General features: G+C 35.5%; 1 protein-coding gene and 1 pseudogene across 1 annotated transcript in view; one reads left to right on the top strand and one right to left on the bottom strand.

The window, feature by feature from the left end:
- The window catches only part of LOC145252800 (protein fuzzy homolog), an 809,960-nt gene that overhangs the window by 394,596 nt on the left and 389,205 nt on the right, over positions 1-26,159 (bottom strand). The window lies entirely within an intron of this gene.
- Positions 4,239-4,356, top strand: LOC145252938 (5S ribosomal RNA; annotated as a pseudogene).

Here is a 26,159-nt window from a genome sequence, read left to right as displayed (position 1 = left end):
CCAATAATAATAATAATAATAATAATAATAATAATAATAATAATAATGAACTACAGACACAAACTGGATATACAGAAACGCCTACAAATATAAAATACAAAAGAACATCACATGGACTCCAGAAAACTGAAACGGTACAATTGTAAAACACCAGTTTTTCCTTTTTTTTTACGCGTAAGTCACCATAAACTGGCAGCACACCAAATTAGTGAGATGGATCAAGGAGGATGGAAAGACCGAAGGGAGAAAGAACTAACCAGACCTCCACTGGACGTGCAAAGGGGACTGGGACCTTGGGGAGACTTGTTGACGTGCAAAGGGGACTGGGACCTTGGGGAGACTTGTTGCCACCCAAATCCCAGTGAAGATCAATGATTGCTGCCAGCGAGTAATCAATGGTGAGCGGCTGTTGCAATAACGCAAATTCTTTTGCAAAGATTATCGAAAGTGATGGAGAGTACTGGACATCTGGAGAGACTTGTTGTTACTTAGACTCCAGATAACACTACAAGTTGTTCTCAAATAGAAATCTTTGATGATGACCTGTGTCAAACTCCTAGCGAGTACATAATAATAGAAAGCAAACAGTTCTCATTGGAAATGATGGGGGGTGGGGGAAATGAATTATAGATAAAAATATTGTATATAACTTAATAGGTTTTTTGTTGGTTTTTTTTTCTGATTTTGCCATTCGATTGATGACTTAACCCCGACCCCTAATCATACCTCCCCCTCCCAGTCGACAACTGATAAGACAAAAATTGTCATGAAAAGCATTGATTTTTATAATGAACCGACGCGATATGTTTACAGTTATTCTATCATTAATTGAACTATGAATGGGGTAAAATTTAATTAAAGAAAAGTAAAAGCTAATAAAAAGTGAAAGAAAAAAAGGAAAATGGGGGGAAAGCAGTAGAACAAATGACAAACATAATAGAAATGGACGAAAGTAAAAGATAAATACTTCTCAACTGATTTAGTTGACTAAATATTAATTCTGTCAGAATCTGCAGAAAAATCCAATCAAATTCTTCATAGAGCCAGAGACATTGAAACCAGTAAAACAGATGTAAAAAAAAAAAAAAATAAATAAATAAATAAAAAATAAATACAAAAATTAAAATGGCCGACATATTTTATTTATATTTTATAAATCTTTATCTATTAATCTAATTTTTGGTCCTTTTAAATTAATAGAAAAAAAAAATCTAAACACATTATCTCTGACCTAAAAATAAAGAAACCTTTACGAAAACCTTTAAGAAAACGAAAGGCAATATTTCTATATCTATTGAAGAGAGTTGATAACACCGTGGTATTTTATAAAGTAATCAACTCTCATATATGTGATATCAACGCAGTAGAAACTAAATTTGATTAGTATTTCATTCTAACAAGTTTTGTCACTGCTTCGTTGATTTTTTAAAAAGGTTTTCAAATTTTTTCCTTTCTCTACAAAAATCCAAATATATATAAAAAAAACTACAATATATATATATGTAGATATCTCACTGCTGATGCAATTCTTTACCTGTATAAGAGTCAATTACATCTAAAAATGGAGTGCTGTTGCCACATCTGGGCTGCTGCCCAGATGTGGCAACAGCAGCTTATCCTGCCTTGACAGAGTACAAAATAGACTTCGTAGCTTAGTGGGGGGATATCCTTTTCTCTTCCCTGCAACCTCTTTCCTACAGAAGGGACGTTGCGAACCTGTCTTTGTTTTATGGTTATTTCCATGGCAAGTGCTTGTCTGAGCTCCAATCTCTGGTCACCGCACCACAATCTTTCACGAAAAACACCCGTCTAGCCGAAACCACTGTCAAAAATTTTTCCCACTCTTTAACTGTGCCTAAATCAAAACGTAGATTCCATGAACAAAGCTTCATTCCTAGAACTGCACGCCCGTGAAACTCTTTTCCGTTTGCATGCTTCCCGGCTGACTTGGTTGCCTTCAAGTCCAACACAAACAAATTCTTGATGAACCGCTCCCTTAAGTAACCCAATTTACCAAATTTCCATTAACAACGATTACTACGATATTATCCCATTGATTACTATACACTCAGTAACCCTTATCCACGAGTGGCCTCCGGGCCTCGATAAGAGCTGACTTCTATGTAATATATATATATAATTTGCTTTTGTAGAAAAAGAGAATAAATTTAAAAAAGAAACGTTATTCTAAAAATGACGCCGTTAATCAGCGTGTTTAATGATGAAAAAAAATACTATTTCAGCATTTACGTATAACAGATTAACCAAAATATTTAAAAATATGACACACCAAAGAAACCGTTATTTAAACATTAAGCATGACAGACCAAAGAAAATGCTATTTTAAAATTACGCACGACAAATAAAAAAAACTGGTTTAAATATTAAGTATGACAGACCTTATATCAAGTGGCTTCGTGTCATGTCTGGGGCAATTTCCATTTAAAAAAATAGAGAGAGCAAAGCAAAACAAATGAATTGGAAAAAAGGATGGTCTTGAATTCTCATCTCGATCACTAGATTTATAACCCCACCCCCACCTCTCGCCTCGGCCTAAATTTCTTTTCATGACGGTTTCTAAAAGACAAGGGTTACAAGAAACCCGAAATAATAGCTGAAATTAACAACCGAGGAAGAAGTATATGATCTGGGCGTTTGTAAGCTCATCTTATGTAGATAGAGATTTTGTTCGTTTTTTTTTTTAATTTTTTTATTTTATTTTTTTTTACATAGGAGTCACCACTTATCAAGGCCCGGAGGCCACTCGAGGATAAGAGTTAATGGGTATACATTAGTCAATGTGATCATAGCGTAGTAAACATAAGTAGTGGGAATTTTGTAAATTGGATTACTTAGGGGGACGGTTCATCAAGAACTTGTTTACATTGGACTTGAAGACAATCAGATTATAGTCAGCTGGAAAGCAGACAATCGGAAGAGAGTTCCACAGGCGTGCAGTTCTAAGAAAGAAGCTTTGTTCGTGGAATTTACATTTAGGTCTAGGCACAGATAAAGAGTGTTGGAAATTATTGATAGTGGTTTTCATGAAAGTTTGGTGAGAGGGGGACCACAGATTGAAGCTCAGACGAGCACTTGCCATGAAAATAACGATAAAGCAGAGACAGGCTCGCGACGTCTCTTATGTGGGAAAGAGGTTGCAAGGAAGAGAAAAGGACATCCCTCACTAAGCTACGAAGTCTATTTTGTACTCTGTCAAGGCAGGATAAGCTGCTTCTAGCAGCTCTTGCCCAGATGCAGCAGCAGTTTTGTCCTTTTTATAAATAGAAAATATTATATCAATAAAAAATTCCCAACAATCCTCCGCTGGTTAATAACGGCAGAAGCTTCCTGAAACCACCCCTATTTAAAAATGAAAAAGATTTGGGCTTTTTCTCATCGCAAATTTTGGAGCAGCAACGTGTCTTCCGTGGGGAGTCAAGTGACTCCATTGTAAGTATCATTGCTTAAAGCTGAATATACTTTTGAAAGCTTTATTTTATTTATTATTCTAGCAGTAGGAGGCGGCTTTGTCCGGTCGTAAAAATACGCTTAAATATGATATTTTAATTTGTTCAGATTTCGTATATATTATTATAGAGTCGTGATTAAAAAAAAAAATATTTGGGTGCCATCAGCTAGAATCGAAACCGAAAGCAAAACATTCATTACCAATGTATCCACGTGACACGCTTATGCACCGATTAAAAATAAACTAAGATGAAAGATAAATATACAAAATGTATAAGGATTTTATTTTTTAAATTTTGACCAATTTTTGACCCCTTAAAACTATTTTAACCGGCTAAAGACCCATAAAATAGCAGCCTATAAAAAATCTAATGACGTGAGGGTCCTAGAGCCGCTTTGCGACTTTTAGTTTCGGAAGAGATAGAGTTTGAAAATATGAAAACAGACAGACATAGTGCCTTTTATATATTATTTTTATTTAACACTTGTTCACCCCAAACAAAGCGTATTGCCACTTGGACGTAAGCGGCTACTATTTTGGACCATGTCTACAGTAGAACTATATAGGTAGCTCAGCAGTGAGGTGTCTGTTCATATTACGCTTAAACTTCTGCAGAGTCAGGGGAGCAAGAAGCAGAAAGGGAATTCCAAAGTCTAGCGGTCCGAGAGAAGAAACTATTAGAGTAGAAAGCTTTCCAGCATCTAGGGATCTCTACAGTGAAGGGTGGGATTTTGTTGCTAGACAGATTTATCAGGAGTATGTAAGTCAAAGATACGGCATAATCACGTTGATGCACCGGTTCCCGTTCGATCACCGAAGTTAAGCAACGGTGAGCCTAGTCAGTACTAAAATGGGTGACCATTTGAGGATTCCAGGTGCTGTATGTGCTCTCCGCTTGTTTTCAATCGTACTGGACTTCTCTTTGCTACTGGACTCAAGCAGTGCCGATCCAGAAGAGGTGTGGTTGGAGATTGTGCAACCCTTGCTTCACAATTCCATGCGCATCTACCCTTACAGGGGGTATCCATTGTCTTTCGAGACTGAACGAAGGCGCTTCCAGATACGTCAAGGGGGCACAAGTGCTATGAGTTCGCCAGAGCACATTCCATTAAGATACTTGTGAAACAGGCACAGGAATGCAATATTGCAGCGATGGGACAGAGGTTGGAGCTTGGTTGATAGTGTGGGATTTATTAGAGTATAATATTTTAAACAATTACACTTTATATTCATTGTCTTTTTAAATGAATAAAAGAAGAAAAAATAATTTATAATATTTTATCACAAACGACTGCCGTTTGAACAACTCTTGGCCTTTACCCCAACCTCCATTGTGCATCACGACTTCCTGTTTCGTACAGTGTGTCCAGTAAAATAGATTGGCTGACCTTGCAACGGTCTTGCAACGGTCAAAGTTGAAGGGTAGGATTATGCATATATCAATGGAAAAACCTTGATTTCCATCAGAAACTTCCTTTGGGTTTTATCCGGCCTTTTTCAATTTAGATAGGCGGAGATGAACGCTGTCCGATTGGACACTTTCGGTCAAGCTAAGAAAGATGGCCAAGCAAACAATCTTTGGTCTAAACACCTTTAATCTAGTCGCCATCTTTTTCTTTTCAATTCATTTTTTCCCTTCGTTTCTCATTTTGTATCTTCATTCAAAATTTATTCCTGTTTTCTTCCTTTTTCAGTCGCCATTTTTGTCTTTTTCATTTTTTCTTTTCTCGTTTTGAAATCTTTCCGTATTCAAAATTATTACTTATTTTCTAGACACCGTCTTTGTCTTTTTTATATTTTTTAAATTTTATTTTCTCGTTTAGAAATCTGTTCTTATTCAAAACTATCGGGGGTACCCGGCGTTGCCCAGGTGTGGTGAGGTGTGGGGTGGGGCGGTAAATAAAAACAAAATGGAAAATAAAGAATAAGCGAACGTAATAACCCTGTTTAAATGTTATTAAAAAAAAAACAATGAAAACAGCAAAATAACGAATAAGCGAACGATGTTAAAACTTGTTTAAAAAATCGAAAAAACAAAACCAAAAAGAACAACAAAAAAAAAAAATAGCGAACGTAATGAAAAAAAAAAAAAAGAAACGAACGTTATGGAAAATAACGAATAAGCGAATAATGTTAAAACTTCTTTAAAAACGCGGGAAAAACAAAAACAACAATAAAAAAAACTGAACGTGATGAAAAAAAAAACGATGGGATAATTGGCATAAATACTCCTGTTTCAATATTAAAACTTGAAAAATCGGAAAAAAAAAGATATATCTGAGATCTCGGCTCGAACGTGCAATCTTAAGATAACAACGCTGCTACTATATCGACTGGGCCATTATCGAGTGAGCGAAATTGGGTGTTTTTTTTTAATATTTAAACTAATTCAAGAAAGCACTGATAGAGAATGGGAGAATTTATTGAGAGTGATTTTGGGTAAACGAGTGTTTTTTGTGAAAGATTGGCGAAGAGGGACCATAGATTGGAGTTCAGGCGAACACTTGCCATGAAAATAACGATAGAGAATAGACAGGCCCGCAACGTCTCCTCTTCTCCTCTGTGCGAACAAAAATTGAATTTAAAATCTTTACATATCATCATTGATAGTGGTTGTAGCTAGCCGAGTGTTTTGTTTGTGAGATTTTCGCAAGGGAACCCATAGATTAGAGTTCAGTCGAACACTTGCTACGAAAATAATGATAGAGCAGAGACAGGCTCACAGCGTCTCTTCTGTGAGAAAAAGGTTGCAGAGAAGAGAAAAGGGCATCAACTACTAGATTACGAAGTCGGTTTTGAACTCTGTCAACAGAATTTTCTCCATCGTCAAAAATATCGCGCACAGAATATGAAGATTAAAAAAAAAAAAAAAAAAAAATGGAGCAACCTCACAACTCGCACCCCACTGCAAGTACTTATTTTTTGTGTTGGATAATCCAGATCCCCAGGGGGTGACGTCAAACAAAAGTTGGTGATAAGTCTGGATGCAAGGCCCGGGAGATGACATCAAAGGTGGGGGGGGGTCAAATTCTAGGACGTACGTAAAATGCCCGGTTAGCGAGTTTGACCCACATTTTTTAAAAAATATATGGTTGGAATGTTGACGTCATCTGGGCCAAATAAAAAAGCATACAGAGAGAGACAGGCAGTCGGAGTAGAAAGAGCGACACGAAAAGGTGCTAAGCAACCCATTCTTCTCTAAAAACCACCAATCCCCGCCACGCATGCCATCACCTTGTCAAAACTGCCGTTCGTTAAGTTGAATAAACAAAATATTTTTATAACCAGCTGTATGCGTTTTTATTATCGCCAACGTGTGTATAAATCAGGAAATGACAAAGATGTTATTTTTTTAGAAATTAAATTCAAACCACATTTGACGATCGGCACTTGTCATGTTACTTGTTAGGAATTATGTTTCGATTATTATTTCCAAGTATAAGGGAGGGAAGTATTTAGTTCTCTCCCACTGCAAGAACTGACACCAGGGTCGGAAAGTGGAACTGAAACGAGAGGCATTCTGACCTGCAAAAAAGTACGTCGGCAGCTGCGTCGGCATTCCCCGGTAAGAACACCTCAGGCAATTAGCAATAAATCTCTTCTTTTAAAGAAGGCAAGGCCTGGGAGATTGGACCTCCTAGAACTGCACAGAACCAGCATTACAATAAAGGGGCCAGGTCATATCAAGAATGGTTTAATCTCTGTTGGTTTTGAGGGCCGAAAATAGGGAGTTACTTTCCGATCATCTTGTATATCGACGCCAACGAGGATCCATTTTCTTCCTTCTGAACCCTTTCTTTCCTTTTTTTCGTTTTCATACTAATTATTTTTCTTTTAATTTGCTTCTATTCTTGTTTTCTTTCCTTCCTTCCTGCTTTCTCCTTTTCTGTTCCTTCATCTTTCAGCAAACTCTGCATCCCTTCATAGCTTACCCGTAAACTTATTGACTGTCTAATTTAGCTACAAACTACTTTTCCTTGTGTTTGTCTACAATGTTTGTCCAAGTGTCCAGTATGTATGGAAGGCTCGAGTAAAGGTGGCTGATGGCAGAGAGAGAGAGAGAGAGGGGGGGAGAAACAGCGTCTGCAAACTCTCTTACCCAACTGCTTCGCTCCTATACGCCACAAACAAAACCAATAGCAAACCATCATTCACCAACCCATACCTTGAACCTTCATTTTTTTCTTCTACCCCTATCGTTTCCTGTAACCATTTTCGACCTTCAATCTCAATCTCGATTCCTGTCCCTGGATAATAGAACCAAATCATATTGATAGGATTTGAAGCATCTGCTCTTAAGAGATCACTCTATCTCTTTTACTTTTCAACTTATCTTAGTACAACGTATAACACCCATTGTCATACATGCCATATTTCGGCAGGCACATTTCTGAGTGGGTGGTTTAGTTATTTTACTTTACGGCATATCGACCCTTTTCAGATGGTTTAATGTCATATCCAGTCATTTTGGGATATTTTTTTCAAGTTGTTTATATTTTAAAAATATTTATTCAAGGTGCTGTTTTGTTTTACGCCAAATGTCGGCAACCTACAGACTGCAGGTCGGATCGAGTGACCTTCGGGCCTTGATAAGTGATGATTCCCTTGAAAAAAAAAAACAAAACAAAACAAAAAACAGAGGGCAATGTAAAGATTCAGGGCCACTATCAGTGTCATACCGGGAGAATTATTATTATTATTATTTTCCACAGGAATCACCACTTATCATGGCCCGTAGGCCACTCGAGGATAAAGGTTAATGGGTATACATTAGTTAATATGATTATAGCATAGTAAACATTAGTAGCGGGAATTTTGTGAATTGGAGTACTTAGGAGGACGGTTCATCAAGAACTTGTTTACGTTGGACTTGAAGACAATCAGATTGTAGTCAGTTGGAAAGCAGGCAATCGGAAGAGAGTTCCACAGGCGTGCACTTCCAAGGAAGAAGCTTTGTTCATGGAATCTACATTTAGGTTTAGGTACAGATAAAGAGTGTGGGAAATTGTTGATAGTGGTTTTGGCTAGAAGAGTGTTTTTCGTGAAAGTTTGGCGAGCGAGGGGAGGACCATAGATTGAAGCTCAGTCGAGCACCGTAAGGCAGGGAAAATACTGTAACAAGAAACCGGAAAAAACATCGTATTCCACATCGTAACCTGAAAAACCGTATCCTAGGGGCACCGGTTCTATTATATATATATATATATATATATATATATATATATATATATATATATATATATATATATATATCTCAGTGAAATTGTCTGCGTGCGTACATTTTCCTACCACACTACTTAGTCAATTTTTAGTCTACAGACTCGAGATTTGACATAAGGGGTAGTTAGATTTGGGAAAATCTTTTTAATCGGTTTTCGGCCACAAATTTGGCTGTCAAGGGGTCCAAGTTCAACGATTTGACCTTTGAAAAGTTTACCAAACGCCTCTGCCAATTTGCTTGACTGTGTCTAACTGTGTCGGATATATACTTGAGAGTCAAAACAATGAAAAGAATATTCTGTTGTCACAGCTCTAGTAATAAGTTAATTCGCCATATATATTTTCATAACTTTATATATATATATATATATAAGTTGTTATCTTGTCTGTACGTGTCCGGTTAAAAGTCAGAAATGACACAAGATGCATCCACAAACCTTACATCATCAGATTCAGTTTGATTCCCCAACTTGGTCGTCAAATGAAATAGCAGAATTTCCTCACTGTAGACGCCATTGGTAAAATATAATTTCAAATGAAGAAAAATATTTGAAAAAAAAAGAAAAATTGAGTCAAAGAAAAATGGTGTCGTCTGTTAGAAAAAGAATTCTAAATGTGAAATGAAAAAAAAAAAAGCAGATATACCTCCTCCCTCGAAAGTAGTCCATCAAAACAAAATAGACAATCAATATGCAGGATGCAGTTGATTTTGGGACCAAAGTTACGTGAGAGAGAGAGAGAGAGAGAGAGAGAGAGAGAGAGAGAGAGAGAGAGAGAGTGTGTGTGTGTGTGTGTGTGTGTGTGTGTGTGTGTGTGTGTGTGTAGGGAAGGGGTTAAAACAAAAGTGTATTGATGGGGATGGGGTTGTGTCGTCAGGTGCAAATCAGTAAGATGGAAGCTGGGAGACAAAACAAACAGATGTTTGTAAATCCAACCGAAATAGAAACCAATTTTAGACAAATTTAATTACTGAATGGTAAAAATTTCCATTTTCAAATTTAGAAGCAAAAATGTGAGAGGGTGATGCTAAGGAAATACAGGAACACATAGAGGGGGGGGGAGAGGAAAGAGAGGGAAATAAAAAAGATGGTGAATGAAAGAAAATAAGATAAAAAGTGCGAGACATTGAGAAAGAATGGTTGAGAGAGAGAGAGAGAGAGAGAGAGAGAGAGGGGGGGAGAAAGATTGAAGGAGAGAAAGAATGGTTGCGTGAATGAGAGAGAAAATGGTTGAGGGGAAGGAAGAGAGAGAGAAACGAAGTGAGCAAGAAAGAGAGAAAGAATGGTTGAGAGAGATAATGATTCAAAGAAAGAGAGAATTGTTAAGTCTAAAGGAGAGAGAATGATTAAGTAAGAGAGAAAGAGAGAGAGAGAGAGAGAGAGAAAGAAAGCAAGGAATTAAAAGAGAAAAAGAAAAAAAAAGAAAGAGCAAAGGAAAAATTTTGACAAATACCGAATCAGCAGATAATGAATTTGTTATTTGATGGAATGCTTATAGTTCCGCTATGTGTTCATAACAGCAGCACTGAGATATTTCGGTGTTATCCCTGGGATAGAAGAGAGCTGATTCAGAAGAGAATCGTTGGTGAAAAACACAATGATAAAATAAAATTTAGTGGAATTGGTAGAATTGCAAGACAATGGTCGAATGTCAGCACAAAAGAGATGAAGCACTGGTAGAAATGAGATCGAAACGAGTGGAAGAAAATGGAAAAATAGAAGATAATTAATGACGTCAGCGTATCTTTATCATCGACACACACACATACACACAGTTTGGATCTCACTACTACATGTTACATTTAATATAATAATCGATAGAGAATTGTCTTTATAATAATACGTAATCTGCACGAATTAAAATAACATATTTAAGCGTATATCACGACCGGGTAACGCCGGGCGACCTGCTAGTATATATTTTCTAGGTTATAAGTTGCTCGGTTGTAAGATACGATTACATATGTTATTTTAATTTATGCAGATTACGTATTTATTATAAAGACAATTTATTTATTATAAAGACAATTTATTATTATAAAGATAATTCTCTATCGATTATTTTATTAAACCTAATATGTAGTAATGAGATCAAAACTATATACATTATATATATATATATATATATATATATATATATTTCTGTGGAAATATATTTTATTTCCTTATGATATATACCAATCCTTATTTAATCATGTCAAAACGCACTTTCTTTAATTTGGATTTGATTTGAACATGAGACACCCAGGTCGTCAGTTTGTGTCGTTACCCGCTAGACCACTGTCTTCAACAAAAACATTCCAGAGTTTTAGAAGATGCTCCTGATAAAGATTCCAGGTTACATCGGTTGAAACGTTGTGTGAATAATACTCAAGATGAGAACAGTAGTTTGAAAGATCTAAATAATTCAAAATATCAATCCTTATCTCAAAAATTCAAAAATATTATACCCAGACATCTAAAAAAATTTCAATTTTTTTTAATATAATTTTTAATTTATACATTTTTTTAATATATATTTTTTAATTTGATTTATATTTTCTGTTTAATTAAAAAATATTTTTTATGGTATTCATTTTTTTTTTTTTTTTTTGAGATGAGGATTTTTTAATTATATTATTTGGATACTTAGGACTACTGTTCTTATCTTGAGTATCATTTTCACAATGTTTCGGTCGATGTAATTTCCGACCTTCTTCAGGTGTATCTTTCCCAACTCGGTAATATTTCTGTTGAACTCCGTAATCTGCATGAAAATTCGAAAATAAACCTTTATTTATTTCACGAGAGGAGCATGTTTTCGTTCTGTCAAACATAAATGGATAAATGTCCTAATTAATTCGCAATTGTATTTTTGGTCGCCCACATGGAGAATTGAACCTCCAACCTTCAGGAGAATATTACTTTTACAATTGAATTTTTCCAAGTACGCTAACAATTACGTCACGGGTCTTTATGAATTACTTAGGACCTCTATCAACCATGTCTGACGGAAAAAGAGCATGCTACCCCTGTGAAGTAAATAAACGGTTCTGTTCAAAATTCTGTCAGAATTCCCGAGTTCAACAGAAACATTCAGGAGTTCGACAAGATACACCTGATGAAGGTCGGAGGTTACATCGACCAAAACGCTGTGAAAATAACATTCGAGATGAGAACTGTAGTCTGATGATTCCCAAATAATACGCGTGTTCACCAATTTTTATATCGGAAGTTGTACAATAAGTAATGCCCCTGATCCACTTCCAGTTGTCTGATCTAGCTGAAATTTTGCACGTGCAATTATTTATATTTTTACGGGTTATGTGGCAAATTACAGCTCTGAACGAATTGTGGTTTCTGTTTTACAGGTGTTTGAACTGAGTCAGGTATGAAATGGAGCCTGTTGAATGTCGAGCAGTGATCCGGTTTTTGTATTTGAAAGGACGCACACCACAGGAGACTTTTGATGAAATGAAAGAAACTTATGGTGATAATGCCTCATCATATGACCTTGTAAAACGCTGGCATCGTGAATTTAAACATGGCCGGAAGTCTGTGGAAACAGCTTCCAAACCTGGTCGCCCCTCTTCTGCCACTGATGAGGCATCTGTCCATCAAGTTGAGGCTGCCATTTTGGAAGATTGGCGCATTACTATTCGCTAAATAGTCCAAGACGTCAAGATTAGTACAGGGTCAGAGGAAATTATCATTCATGACCATTTGCATATGCATAAGGTGTCTGCCAGATGGATTCCCAGGTTGCTCAAACCATTCCAGAACCGAGAACGCGTCGAGTGCTCGAGGATGAATTTGGAGATGTGTCAAGAAGATGAGTCAAAGTTTTTCTAAAGACTGATTACACAGAGTGAAACCTGGGTCCATCACTATGATCCAGAGACCAAACCCCAGTCAATGCAGTGGAAGCACTTGGACTCACCACCCCCAAAGAAGGCAAGGGTACAGCTCTCCGCTGACAAGGTCATGCTCACAGTCTTCTGGGACCAGGACGGAGTAGAGATGATATATTTCCTGGCAAAGGGTACCCCAATTATAGGAACCTATTAGGCTTCACTTTTGAGGAAATTAAGGGAATCTATCAAAATCAAGAGGCGGAGCAAGATCAGCAAATGTACCCTCCTCCTCGCGTGTGGTTATGAAATCCTTCCCCATCCTCCCTACTCTCCTGACCTTGTACCCTCTGACTTTCACTTCTTCCCAGCCATGAAGTTGTTTTTGAAAGGAAAGCGTTTCTCAGATGATGCAGCCTTGATTTCTGAAGTCACGTCGTGGTTGGAGGACCAACCTAGGGTGTTCTACAAAAACGGTCTCCAGAGCTGCATCAAACGATGGGGAAAAATGCATAGCTCTGGGTGGTTCCTATGTAGAGAAATACTATTAACTGTGCCAAGTTTCGTTGCTCTACTGCTATGGGAAGTGGGTCAGGGACATTACTTATTGCACGCCCCTCGTATTTAATAAATTTAGTCTTTTAGTAATATTTAATTTAATTTATAATTTTGTTATTTTTTATTTTTTATTTTTTTTGCACGCTATTCTAATTTCTTTTTAGTTATTTGGACTATTTTTGACGACCAATTGATTCTTGAATTGTTTAATGATCAGGGGAAGGGGGTGACTCTCTCTCTCTCTCTCTCTCTCTCTCTCTCTCTCTCTCTCTCTCTCTCTCTCTCTCTCTCTCTCTCTACCTCTACCTCTACCTCTGACTGATGCCTCTAGAAATGATTGCAAAATGAAAAGAAATTGAGATAATTCCTTTCCCAGAAACACGGAACGCAGGCAATTCATTTATCAGTTTTCCATAAAACAAGGAAGAATCCATTTTTTTTTTTATTACTATAAATCTGGGGGATACACTCCAATTTTATTTGCCCTTTCCAGTAAAAAAAAAAGAAAGAAAAAATCCGTACTCGTCCGATGGATAATCCATTGGTACTCCATCGGAACAATTGCACAGCACTTCACTCGATTCTTCTCTACCCCAGAGTTATGCCGGATACATACGACGGTTTTGTTCTTTGTTTTATTTTAAAATAATATTTTTTAATTTTTGAAAATATCAAAATATGAGTGACGAAAGTTTTATCTAATTGGTTCACTGTACCCTAGAAGTGCTTAAAAGCACAAATTAAATCTTGAAAATTTTAGGGCATAAATTAATTTTTTTCTTCCTTCGCTCAGTTTTATTTTTAAATCTTGCTTATTTTTGTTGGATAAAAATTATATATTTTTTTAAACTTTATATTTTCTAATAAAATAAATAGAAATTAGAATTGTTTTCAAGATTATTTTATTTTATTACTAAAAAAATGAAGATTTTGTGACAGAAAAAAAAGTAGCACTCTAAGAGCGACACCACATATAAAAAGCTTGCATGTAACAGCTTGCCATCTGTAGAATCCATTACTGTGTGGCTGATTACATACAGATTACAACTTAGTCATCTTCAAGTACAATGTCAACACATAGAATCCATCGCTTTATTGATCTATACTGGTGTTATAACGATGCCGTTGCATTTTATACTGGTCGTTTCCACACCAACCCACCTGATATGTATTATAACGTTAATGTTACATTTTATACCGGTCGTTTCCACACCAAGCCACCTAATATGCATTATAACATTGTCGTTACATTTTATACCGGTCGTTTCCACATCAAGCCACCTAATATGCATTATAACATTGTCGTTACATTTTATAACGATCGTTTCCACATTAAGCCACCTGACATGCATTATAATATATTTGTTACATTTTAAAACGGACCTGACGTTGATTTTTTTTACTCAGGTTGACCCCAAACAAGGCATATGATCACTTGGATGCAAGGGCATACTATTGGGATCGTGCATAGGGAAGATGAAAAAGATCTTGGTTTACTTTACATTTAAACTTCTACATAGCAGTACAGTCAGAGAAACAGGTAGCAGGAAGGGAATTCTAAAGTCTAGCTGTTTCAGGAAAGAAACTATCAGAGTAGAGGGCTTTCTGGCATTTAGAGACCTCAACAGTGAAAGGATATGATGTTTTGCTAAGCGGGTTTGTCTAAGATATGTATATTGAGGGGACACAAGTGCAATGAGTTCATCAGAGCACATTTCATTAAAATATTTGTAAAACAGTTAGTGTATGAAAGTCTTGCAAAAAAACAAAGGGAACAAATCCGACATGTTATTTTTTTCAGTTGAAAGAAAAGACATTTATTACCGGTCGTTTCCACACCAAGCCGCTGGACACGTATTTTCCAAGCCAGCAACAATATTGTGGCATTCCTGCTTTTCTCTTGGGGATCAATTAACAGTTTCTTAATCTGCAGATATAACCAGACGTTATGTCTGTAATCTGTTCCACTGTATACAGTTGTCCAAAAATCTTGTTTAAAGGATAAATGCTTGTTTAAAAGTTCCACGTGGTTAAAAGAAAACTCTGCCGTATCGACACATGCTTAAAAGTCTTTTTCTCTGCCATACGCTTTTTTCCTCTGCTTTTCTTTCCTTCCTCTTCCTCCGATCTCGCTGTGACGTTACACTCGCGCCATACCCTTGTTATTTGCATACATGTGAGTGGCTTCATTACAGTATTCCAATAGTGCTCCTTATGCTTTTGCTGGCATTCATTTCTGTCTCATTAACGCTTATCCTCGAGTGGATTGTGACCTTGATAAGTCGTGACCTAATAGTAAAAAGTAAAAAAAAAATATGTTCTTCATATACTTAGTTCTATTTCACCCATGGCTGGGTGGCGTTTGTGTGCTTTGTGAATTGATTTTCCACACTCAAGGGTTTTTTTATTTACCTGTTTTCATCATGGACGTGCATTGTATGATTTCAAATCTTCCCTTGATTCTAATTTCTCCTAATCTTTTTTTCCGATATTTTTTATAAACTCTCCTACTATCCTTACTAATATTTATATTGTACTTATATTTTTATGGACAGAAGTATAACCTACAATATATATGTATCTATATGTTTAATTTTTAATATTAAGTGTATATAAATTCAACTCCACTTCTATAGAGGTAGAAAACTTTTGTTAGCAAGCCTTGTAACCCCATCCTTCTTTATTGGGTTCTAGAGATCTTATTTTGACTACTCAGTTTGGAGTCCAAATGATTGTACGCTGGTAGTGGGATTTCTTTTAGGATTGATTTATCTGATACATCTACTAACCCAAGCACTCTCATCATTTTTTTCATCACCGTATTTGATTTAATATCTCTGGTCAGGTCTTTATTTATCCCTCTTTGTTTCAAATCCATCATTATTACTCCTTCCTCTGTTCTCTTGACCTTTTTCTTTCATGTTAGTATTCCCATAGTGTTCCCCATCCTTCGACTGGCAATATTTCCATCTCATTAACCTTTATCCTCGAGTGGCTTTTGACCTTGATATTCGGTGATTTCGATTGTAGAACAAAAATACTATTATTTATATATTTTTTTTTATTGTAGTCCAGGGGATTGTACGCTGGTGGTGGGATCTCTTTAAGGATTGGTTTGTCTGATAATATATCTACTAATTCAGGTACTCTCATTAATTTTTTTTTCATCATCATATTCAAGTTTAACATCTGTTGTACATGCTGTCTAACCCATCTCTGGCCAGGTCTTTATTTATGCCTCTTTCTCTCAAATCCATTCTTATTATATCCTCCCATGTTTCCTTGGCCTTCTCCTACTATGTTAGTATTCCCATAATGCTCCTCATTTTCAACTGCTGGGAATTATCTTCATCTTATTAATCTTTACCCACAAACTGGGGAGGGGGGTTGTCCCTTCGTCCTAACAAAGTCTAAACGATTATTTAGATAGTTTATTCCCTGTTGGTTAAGATATGTCTCTAGTCCTCTGCAGTTCTAGGAGGTCCACATTCCCAAGCTTTGCCTTCTCCTTTAGAGAAGAGATTATTTTATTGTAACTCGCCCGAGTCGTAACTCTCGGGAAATACTGACGTCCAGGAATTTTTTTTAGGTCACAGTCCTTTTTCTCTAGAGAGCTGGCTTTTCAAATCCCACTTTCTGACTAGTTACTAGTGGGAAAATGTGATATTTTTTTTGTGCCAAATTTAATTTTCCAAAATCTTCAATATTCGCCTTTTATTTAAAGATTGAAATCGATCGGGACAAGGCATGAAGCCACTGGATGTAAAGAGCTAACAAGAACGAAAGCTGATTATTGCAAAGACACGAGATGCCTACTGACCTTAGTCTTGAAAAGACCAAGGCTGCAGTTAGGAGGAAAGCAATCAGTTGGAAAAGAGTTCCACAACCTTGCAGTCTTTAGAAAGAAGTTACTGGAATAGAAAGCTGTATTATAATGAATTATTAAATAACGAATTGATGAAGACCACTAGACCAACTAGTCGAACGAGCTGGAACAAAGGAAAATTCTGAGGAACACATGCCATAATAGTGTTTGTAGAAAAGACAGACTAGCAACATCACGTCTGTGAGAGATAGTTTGCAGTGAAGAAGAAAGTGGGGGGGGCAATCAAATTACAGATACGTTTTTGCAATTTATCAAGAACCTTTCAATGGGATACAGATTCACCAGCCCAAATATGATAACAGAATGTATTATTGGTGTGGTGTAGGTACATAAAGTCTCCTCTTCTATACAAGTAATATTTTTTTTTAATCAAAAGAAAATTGTTTTCTAAAAGCAAACAAAAAATCATCACATTTTCCCACGAGTAAATGTTTCAAGATATTTATAAATCTTAATTTATCTGAAAACTGGGTTGTTTTGATTTATTTCGAAATTTTAATTCATTAAAAAAAAAATTTTTTTGTTTCACAAAAGTTCCATAAATTTCTCGATTGTCTCCTCTTTCCCCGCGACTCAAACTCATCCAAAAATGAAAACCAAAGAAATCTATAATGCAAAAGTGGTAAAGTTTTAGTAGAAATATGTTACACTTTTGTCCTGGGTAACGTCGGGTAGCCCTCCTAATGAAAAATAAAACCTACTAATTTTGTTTCTGTGTGTATTTCAAAATCAGAAAATTGGTTTTATCGAATCCATAAGGCACAACCCTACTCTCTACGCATTCCTGATTCTGTTACGGACAGCGCCCGATGACCTATCATAGGAAAGGTTAATCAAAGACTCCACTAGACGCACCAACTACTAAGACCATTCCATGTCCTGAACTCACAATGGATGACTCATTGTTCTTACATGACTATGTGGGTGCGTGCGTGTCTGTTTTGCTTAGGTGTGTGAAGGTAAGGAGAGGGAGTCGTCTAAGAAGCTGGTTAATATATTTGTCAGGCTTAAGCAGATTATCCATTGTTGACCAAGGGACAATTGACTTGCCTGAATGCTGATCTGTTCATTCCAGCTTGACCAATAAGCAGGATGGAAGCCATCTGGTCAGTTTTGGGTGCGCTATTGCTAAAGACAATGGCTGCAATGATTTGGCTGCAGGATTCTCATGGCTATCACCATCATCGACAGCATTGCCATTATGATCGTAATTGTAGGAATATAGAACTTGTAAGATTAATAGCCGAAAAAAATATAATTAATTTCATTTATTAACAATTATTACTATCGCAAATAATATATATATATATATATGATATATATATATATATATATATATATATATATATATATATATATATAAATAAAGGAACTTTGTGTGTCTGTGTGGGATCTGTGAGTTCGTTTCCTACATACTCCAAAACGGCTCGGGCGATTTTTATGAAATTTCACACGAAGGTACTTTATGTGCCTGGCAGTGTTCTTAGATAGGTTTTGTATCAATAATCGAAATAATCTGCTGAAAGAAGGAACAGGTAAATTTGACTAAAATTAAAACGTTGTAAGATTCATAGCCGTAAAAAAAATATAATTAAATAAAAATTAATCAGATTAATTTTATAAGAAACACAATTATTGTTGTGAGAAGGTGCTGATTGATGTCGCATAATTTACGGCTCATCAGCGTGGCTAGCCATAACAAGATTCGAAATCTATACTCCAGAGACTACCGTCCAGCGCTCTACAATTCCCGCTAGAGCACCTGAAAATGTTCTCATATTTTTTTTTATTTATTAGCAATTTTCGCCATCACAAATAATATACTAGAACACTCCGTGACACATGAAATACATTTGTCAGAAATTTTTAAAAATCGACGCAGCCATTTCGAAGTTCATAGGGAACGAAACCATAAACACATACAGAGACAAGGTGCCTATATATATATATATATATATATATATATATATATATATATATATATATATATATATATAGTCTTTTCAAATCATAATAACCACTTCTGTCCAAGTCTGACAAAGTTACTGGATCGCTAATACGATTCAGTAGCGGAAACATGTGTAACTAAACAGATAAAACGGTAATAAAATAAAATATATATCTATACTAAATTCGTTTTTTCTTTTGTGTGTATTGATATTCATATTAAAAACCCTCTTTTCTATTTATTTAAGAAAGCAAAAACAATTTTCTTATATATTGGTTGTAGAAATTGCATTCACTAGCAAAAGATCTAGCTAATTTGCATATTCTTTTAAACATTCACTTTAATTAATTCACTGTTAGTTTTTTCGGTTTTCTCATGGGATGATCATCTTTAGTTAAAGTGTGGGGGGGCGGCAATCAAATTACATATACGTTTCCGCAATTTATCAAGAACCTTTAAATGGGATACAGATTCGCCAGCCCAAATATGATAACAGAATGTATTATTGGTGTGGTGTAGGTACACAAGGTCTTCTCTTCTATACAAGTAATATTTTTTTTAATTAAAAAAAAAATTGTTTTCAAAAACAAACAAAAAATCATCACATTTTCCCATGAGTGACTGTTTCAAGATATATTATATTCATACAGATATTCTACATGATTTATACTTGCATAATATTTGCGTAAAAAGTTTACAGCAAACACAAAATTGTTTCCATATATATTTATGTACACGTATATATTTTTGTTTAATCTATCTATCTATATATCTATAAAAGTGAACGTGTGTGTGTGTGTGTGTGTGTTTGTGCGTGTGTGTACATTTCCCTACACAATAACTCTGTCAATTTAAAGTCTACAGGCTCTTTTAAGAATAGATGCTGTTCCCTTTATGGCTGTTCTGTTGTCTGTCTCTGTGTCTCTGTACATTTTCTTTGCACAATAACTCTGTTAATTTTCAGTCTACAGACGAGAAATTTGATATACAGGGTACTGAGACTTGAGAAAATGTATGTTATTGGTTTTCGGCCAGAAATTTCGTTGTTAAGGGGTCAAAGTTCAACGATTTGACCTTTGAGAACTCTACCAAACTCCTCCGACAATTTTGAGTCTAAACACTTGAAATTTTGGATAGAAATTCTATGGACATGGATCTAACTTAATAACTCAAGATGAGCCCAAAACAATAAATTTTAAGGGGTCATAATAGGGGTCCAAGTTAAAAAAAGTGACCTTCTTTTTTTTTTTTTGCTCAGCATACACCTCCAAACACCTGGGAAAAGGCAGGCTGAAATGCTAGTATATCCATAATATTAAGCTGAACGTCTGTGTATGTGTCACGAATAGGTTCCTATATGGTTGACTATTATAGAAAACTGATCGCATATAATGATAGAAGATGTATTGAGACACAGGAATGGGTATGTTTGATCTGGCATAATGATGATTCATTAAAATTGTTGGGTCTGCGTACGCGCCTGATCCACAAAGTATGGAAATAAAAAAATAAGAAATAAAAAATAAACGTTTACAAGTGTTTTTGATATAGATGCACATAATAATACTTTGATAAGTATGTTTTTACTTCAATAGGGATGGTATAATAAAATTGTGAGGTCTGCGTTCGCGCCTGGCCTCCATAGAATGGAAATAAGCACAAACTTTAATAAAGACTTTTCATATCTATCTTCGTAAGTATACTTTTTTTTATTTTTTTTTTTTTTTATTACATTTTCACCCCAAACAAGGCAAATTGCCACTTTGGTGTAGGGGGCTACTATCAGGGGCAACAACTACTGGGGTACTATGTAGGGATTTGGGCAGCAAGGTGTTGGTTCACGTTACACTTGAACTTCTGCACGTCAGTACTGTTGGGGAAGTAGGGACCTGGAATGGAATTCCAGAGTCTTGCGGTTCTGGGGAAGAAACTATTGGAGTAAAAAGATCTTTTACATCTAGGGACCTCTACAGTGTGGGGGTGGGATCTAGTAGCCTGTCGGGTTTGTCGAGGGTGCTCGCGTCGTGGGGGCACAAGTGATTGCAGTTCGTCAGAGCATTCACCACTAAAATACTTGTAGAAAAGGCAGAGGGATGCAACATTTCGTCGATGGGACAGAGGCTGAAGCTTAGATGCCAGTTCAGGGCCTATCAGGTTTGCGACTCTCTTTTGAACCTTGTCAAGGAGCGAGAGACTAGTAGCAGATGCACCAGCCCAGATGTGGCAGCAATACTCCATACATGGGCGAATGGTGGCCTTATAGAGGTACAGGATACTTTCAGGTGTTAGTAGTTTTCTAGCACGGTAGAGAGAGCCTACCTTTCTTGCAGCGGCCCTGGCAATGCCTTCAATGTAATTGTTCCAACTCATGTTTCCTGTGAACGTTAGGCCAAGGAGTTTGAAAGATGGACTCTCAGATAAAGAGTCGTTGGCCATTGCTATGGGTGGTAGAGAGGGTTTCTTGTAATTATTGAATGAAACTAGTTTAGTCTTGGCAGCATTGAACGCGACCAACCACTTTTGTCCCCATTCCACTACAGATTGGAGGTCTTCCTCTAGTGTTTCTGCCATTTCTTTAGAAATGTGTTCATTCGTCTTCCTGTCGTGTCTGCCATAGAGTGTAGTGTCATCAGCATATATACCCATCTCAGAGGCAATGTTGTTGGGGAGGTCATTTATGAATATCAGGAACAATAGAGGTCCAAAGATAGAACCCTGGGGCACTCCCGCATTTATATCATATTGTTTAGATGTGCGACCGTCGAGGACTACCTGTAAGTATACTTTGATAATTATGTTTCAGTTTGAAGAAATATGGTATAATAAAATTATGGGGTATTCGTTCGCGCCTGACGTCCATAGAATGGAAATATGTTACAAAGTTTAACAAGGTTTTTTTAATATAGATCCACAGAATATTGTGATAAGTGTTTCATAATTATCAAAGTGTGAACAGGTATGGTATAATAAATTATGGGGTTTATCTACTTTATTTTTACTTTCATCATATTTTGCTTTGGTTTTGATACCCCCAAATTCGAAGCTATCTCTTTACAACCCTTCCTTTACATAACCTATCATACTTTCATAAATCAGAGCCCATTTTCTGTAGGCTGTTTTTGAACCCAATCAACGACGGGTACTTTTGCTAGTATATATATATATATATATATATATATATATATATATATATATATATATATATATATATATATTATGTGTGTGTAATTAAATAATAATTATTCTTTTATACTACAGACACTACTGATTTGTGCTTACGCAACCATCAGTGTACGATGAAAATTTCTGCCGTTGGGAGATTCAAACTTAACCACGAGGCCACCTTTGACTTCATGTATATATATATATATATATATATATATATATATATATATATATATGCACTTCAGAACAAAGTTATCTAACAAATCAACTGCTATGGAAACCTGTGATGTGGATTACTCAAAATACAGATTGGATCCCATTACCTCACTGCTACCAAAGACATTCACTTCGGACTTTACCATGCAATTTGGATGTGAATTTCTATATCCTTTTCATTAACTTCCCTTACTTTATGACATTTAAATGCTTAAAAAACCTTGTGATTTTTCATGTCTCACTGATTTTAGCAAATAAGATGTAAACCATTATAATTATTTGCTAATATTTTCTCCTCTGAAGAGATGGTAGACATCTGATAGGATCAGGAGTTATAATATTTCAAATGTATTCTTTGTCTTGCTAGAATAATACAAATCTTTTGATTTGAAATTTGACCATTTCACGTCATAAATTTTAAATTTTTTTGAATGTCTAAAATTTGCTATATATATATATATATATATATATATATATATATATATATATATATATATACGTATGTATGTATGTATGTGTGTGTGGTTGCTTTGTTTTTAGTTTTCCTTTTTTAAAGTCAATATTTCAATTCAAGCTAAAAATTGGACATTTGATAATGTCTCATCTGTCGAGTCGAAAATTCAGATATGTGTCTGTTTCAATATTTCCAGCAGACAATTTGAAATTTATTTCAAAGTAAATCAGCCATGTTAATACGATAACTGTGCCGCCAAAACATTTCGATTATTATCAACCAATCAACAAAACTTAAAACAAAATAAATACAAACACTAAAAAAATAATTAAAAAAGACCAATCATATGTTCATCAAAAAAAAAAATGTTCACGCACGTAAAAACATACACTCACACACACATACTATTTTTTTTTTTAGTTTTGTTTTATTTTTTTCTATTTCAACCACTTTTAAGAGGAACTAATTTTTGTAGTCGGCCATATTTAATTTTCAGAACATAAAATAGTAACTGCTGTACGAATTAGTGAAGCAACAACGTGATAAGATGGACAAAAAAAGATGACTTCCGATAAATGAGGCACAAAAAGTATTTAAAATATTTCAGAAAAAAATTCCTTTAAAAAAAACTTCCAAAAATATAAATTGAAAAAAAAAACAAAAGGAAAAAAGAACGAGGTAAAAGAAGGAATAAGGTAGATGATCCGCCATAATGCCTCCATTTTTTCCAGTTAGCAGACTAATTTCTTAAATGGTAAAGATGAACTGAAAATTATCAATTCCGCTTTGTTACTCATCCAGTGTCCGCTGCAAACTAAGTTATTAAAGCAAAGAAACATTTAAACATTTACTGTAAATGATGTTTACAAACTGATATGATGAATAGGATCATTAAAAGAAATTCAATTATAAACTAAAGAAAAAAATATTTAACATTTTTATTTAATAATTAAGTAAACAAAGCCCTTATTAAAAGTCCAGACGATTTTTCTTCAGATTCTCTTTTAAAAAGATAAAACTCAATTCGAACTAAATAGTTTATATATATATATATATATATATATATATATATATATATATATATATATATATATATATATATATATATATATATAAACTCACATCAGTTTGCTTGCTTGGGCATTTAAACCGTCCATCCAGTTTGTGACTTCCGGTTTCAAAAAGATCGTTTTCTTACCTATTTCATGGTCGCCCCGTCTTAAGTCCGATATTAAAAGCTATTCAAATCATACACAAGGTCAACAATATTGTTTGTTTCGATGCCATAACAGATATTACCATGAAAGGCGAAAGTGTACCTGGGGACAATGGTAACTAAAAGGAAATTCAAAATTCTTCACAGTTCCCACCGGATGTATACTCACGATGAAACCATTGTTTGGTATTTTTTTTCATATACGATTTCGAAATTTAATGGACGATATCCTCTTCTCCTTCCCCACTACTTCTTTCTCATAAAAGAGACGTTGCTAGTCTTTCTCTACTCTAAGGATATTTTCATAGCAGGTGCTCGACTGAGCTTCAGTCTATGTTATAAAACATTTACAACCAAAACTCGTCTACTTACAACCACTGTTGTAATAGTCCCACTTTCTCTTTTTACCTAAAACTAAACGAAACTTCAAATTTCATGGGCGAATTTTCTTTTCTAGAACGACCAGTCTATGGATAAAACGGCGGGACTACTTCTTAGCTGATTACAACGTTGTCGTTTTCAAGTCCAATGTAAACAAATTCTTACTGAGGTACCCTCGTAAATAATAAAATTCTGACCAATCAACCAATCAATGTCAATGCATCTGTTTAGTCTCAAAAGACAATGGATAACCCCTGTAAAGGTAGCTACACGTGAGGCAAGGGTTGTGAAATCCTAAGTCACACCTCTCTCAAATCGATACTGCTTGAGTCCAGTGGCAAGGTGAAAGCCAGGATCACTTGATAAGTGGAGAGCTCATGAACCGTTTGGAATTCTCAAATGGTCACCCATTTTAGTACAGAACAGTTTCAACGTTGCTTAACTTCAAAGATCTAACAGGGACTAGTGTGTCAACCTGATTATGCCTAATCAACACGTTCATTACCAATCATCACGGTGTTGTCACACAGATTATTTAAGAAAGCAGCTCAAATTGTTTACATTGGACTCGAAAACGACCGTGTTGTGATTAGTTGGAAAGCAGCTCTGGAGTATTGTGTTCCACAGACGGATAGAGTTTGTTGAACCACCTTCTTAAATAATCAAATTCTGATCAATCACCACCATCGTTACGAATCATCACGGTGTTGTTCCACCGTCCTGCTGACACTCAGTTAATTCTTATCCTCGAATGACCTTTGGGTCTTGACAAGTAGTGCCACCCTAGTAAAAATCAAAAGAGAATTTTGTGTTCAAATATTTATGTAAACATCTTGTACTTGGTGTTCAAAAAGTCTTGGGCACATTTGAAGTCATCATATCTGCGTAACTATGAATGATATTAAGATGAAAACGGTGATATTTTGAAGTTAAATGCATTAAAGTTTTGTAAGGCTATTAATTAAAACTAACACTGACCAATATATTCTAGCATTACCATGTTTAAATGACGAGGTGTTCCAAAAGTATTGGACACATTTCAAGTTCTTATGTCTGCTTAACTATGAATGTTAGCAAGATGAGAGTGGTGTCATTTTAAAGCTAAATGCATTAATTTTTTTGTAAAGTTATTGATTCTTTCATTTCTTTACAGATCCAGTAATGGCGTTCACTCAATCAGAAAAGACGTTTTGTGAGCTTGAATTTGCAAAAACTGAATCATGGGCACTTGTTCAACGTGCCTCCCAGATCTCCAGATCACACATCTCCCGATTTTTTTTTTTTTCGTGAGGATTTGTGAAAGGATTGGTCTGTGACCTCCCATTTCAAGAGACGTGGATAAGCTGAAGGCCCGAATAACAGAGGCTGTTGCAACGCGTTTAGCAAGAATTAGACTACCGGTTTAATGTTTGTCCTGTGACCATTTTTTGGGACGTATTATTTGTAATCAAGTTATTATTTAAATATGTATTTAAATATTTTCTACGAGCATAAACTTAAGTTATCTATAGACATAACATGTTTCGCAGTTTCACTTCTCGTCATCATAGCTAAACTCATTGAGACTTGAACTCATCACTGTTCGATACGTATATGTGCTTGATGTGTCACGTGACCAATGATGCTCACATTGAACACCTTTGAACATTCCATAGAAAACTTGATATTTCTGAAACTTTTTGAATATATCAGATACGTTTTTATATCCTTAATAGTTCTCGACATATTCAATGTCAAAGTGTTCCCAAGACTTTTGAAAAACCCTGTATTATTCAATACGAAGGCTAATTATTTTTTTTTTAACTTGAGAGTCACCA

This window comes from Euprymna scolopes, chromosome 29 (assembly GCF_053919585.1).
Source record: "Euprymna scolopes isolate OS-2025 chromosome 29, ASM5391958v1, whole genome shotgun sequence".
NCBI lineage: Eukaryota > Metazoa > Mollusca > Cephalopoda > Sepiida > Sepiolidae > Euprymna > Euprymna scolopes.
This window is presented reverse-complemented; position numbering and strand designations above follow the sequence as displayed.